The sequence below is a fragment of the Palaemon carinicauda genome, chromosome 35, assembly GCF_036898095.1.
Source record: "Palaemon carinicauda isolate YSFRI2023 chromosome 35, ASM3689809v2, whole genome shotgun sequence".
Lineage (NCBI taxonomy): Eukaryota > Metazoa > Arthropoda > Malacostraca > Decapoda > Palaemonidae > Palaemon > Palaemon carinicauda.
Window position 1 is genome coordinate 54,289,674 of NC_090759.1, and position 2,500 is coordinate 54,292,173.

At 30.6% G+C, this 2,500-nt stretch overlaps 1 protein-coding gene across 1 annotated transcript in view; it reads right to left on the reverse strand.

Moving 5' to 3' along the window:
• The window catches only part of LOC137627499 (uncharacterized), a 94,377-nt gene that overhangs the window by 826 nt on the left and 91,051 nt on the right, over positions 1-2,500 (reverse strand). The gene's annotated exons all lie outside the window — the stretch shown is intronic.

Consider the following 2,500-nt stretch of genomic DNA (forward strand, 5'->3'; position numbering starts at 1 on the left):
GGGAAAGAAGAAGACCTGCGGTTGGTAGATCAGCTGTAATAGGTGATCAGAATGGTTGTGGTGGAATCTACGGAATTCAGAATCTATTACAGTATATCAGTCATCCATTCATCACTTCCACCTTCATGCTCAAACGACTGTTACTGCTTCACCCGCCAATATAGTATTGGCTCTCTGTGCCTAAAATGATTCAATATCACTTTTCTTCTAGCAACTGAGATGCATTTCACCCTGTGTTAGTGTTCTCTTTCGTTCCATCTTTCTACCATTTTAAGCCAATGTGTCACGTATTAGTCACCTAGGAAGCTGGTTCTACTCTATCCTAACCAAACTCGTTTGATAAGCTTTTCCGACTCTTGGGTGGGCGTGGCAGGAGAAGACGAACATTTCTTTTGATTGCGTGATTAAGGAACAAGTTTCAATCTTATGATTTTTGTTGGTTGATGAATAACAGTAATTTCGATTTTCTGTCTCTGTCCTTTAATAATGAAGTATTTATTAACTTAATCTTTCTGTTTAGGGAAATAATTAGCAAACTTCTGCTTGAGGTTCATAATGAGTTATGGCAGCTCCTTGCCAAATAGGACTATGCTACCCTTAAAACTGCAAGGAAAACGGGAATTTTAGGGGCAATTTAATTTTTTTTTCTTTTTTATTCCAATTACCTTTGATGTGAGGTATAATAGTCTTTAATGTTGCAGCAAGCAGCTGGAAATAGATAATTTATTCATCATTTAAAAGCCTATGGGCTTTTCTTTCTTTTTTTTTTTTTTTTTTTTTTTTTTTTTTTTTTTTTTTTTTTTTTTTTTTTTTTTAGACAAGTAGATTTAGGTCGCTTATCTCGATCTCCTTTCGTATGAATTATGTGCATATATACATAAATGTCTAGGATATACGGTATATACATATAGGAGAATATATGGATCAAAATTCCTCAATGGAAGTGATATATTTGTATTTATTGTTTATGAAAATATTATGTGGAAGAAAATGATGGTCATGTTTAATCGACAAGAGTGGAATGGGGATGACTAGGAGAGTTTTATATAAACAGATAAGAATTTTCAGTAATAAAATCTAAAAACAAAAATTATAATATCAAGGACCAAAAAAAAAACAACACAAATTTTATTAGAAAGAACTAAACATAGCACATATGGAGAAAATTTATGGAAATTGCAATAAATTTAAAGATACGGTAATGGGAAAAATATATGTAAAAATATTGGCTTTAGTCATAGGGTCGTCAGAGACAACTCAAGTATAAGAGTTTAAACTAGAGACACTTAAAAGAAAAAAAAGAAAAAAAAATGAACATTTTTAGTTGAAAACTAAAGAAAGGATTTTGTGTGTTAAATAAAAATGCAAATTAGATAGGTGATGAGTAGTAGATGACATCCAGGAAAGATCATATGTATAAGTCTTGATAGCAGGTGTGAATTAAAAAATAGAAAAATATCATTGATGAGGTGGAGAAAATGAGAGACGTTATGGTGGATAGAGTATGGTCTTATAACAGTTTCTCGAGGCAAAAAACAGCTTTAGGTAAAGGGGATTAAGAAGTGATGAAGTGTTAACAGTTACAGAATAAAGCTGTCTATATCAAGATGTTACAAATAATAGTATAATGGTGTGATTATAAAAAGTTTTCAGGGTTTTGTTGTGGTACGACGCTAATGCAGGTATATGAAGTCATGGTTTTAGATTTTTTTTTTATTTGACTAAAATACGAACATATTTTGAGGGGATTTTTACTCAAATTATGCCAAATGTGGAATTTGTTACTAACAATATGTGATTAGATAAGGAAATGTTTTTGTGGAGTAGATTACTCGGTCTTGGTGGACATTTCGACTTCACTTTTTCATATTTTAATTTCTAATTTATTGTTAGAAACTATCGGTTTATTCAACCAAGCGGATTTACATATGTACAATATTGTCATTACGAAAATACTTCGATGATTATGAAGGGTTTAGTCAGTTTAGAATATTTCTCTTGCCAGAATTATATTTTAAGTCTTTGGCTGTGCTTCCTAATTATGGAAGTAATATTATAATCAAGTCTCTATAATTGATATATTTAGTTTAGAATCTTCGTTTACCTTAATTTTAGTATCATATTCAACACTGAAAAAAAAAAAACAGAAAGTTTTTACTTGTTTTTCCATGAAAATTACGACCTCCATAACATCATGCACAACCAAAGTAGTTTTAATTACCATTTCTTCCAAACGTTAATATTCACTTACCTTTGAACTCACCAGTGAAATGAATTAAGTTCGTTGAATGTTTTATTTCCTCAAATTGCCTAATTCAACTGGAATTTAAGACTTGCTTTTTATAGTTTTCTTAATGTTCAATTCAATTTGGTACTTAGAATATCAGTTGATTTCCTGAAAATGTGTCTTTTACGGATTCATAGAGACAAGGATGAAAGAAATTGATGATAAAAAAAATGAAATTTCATTCCAAGTGGCTAATATTTTTCTGGAAACTAG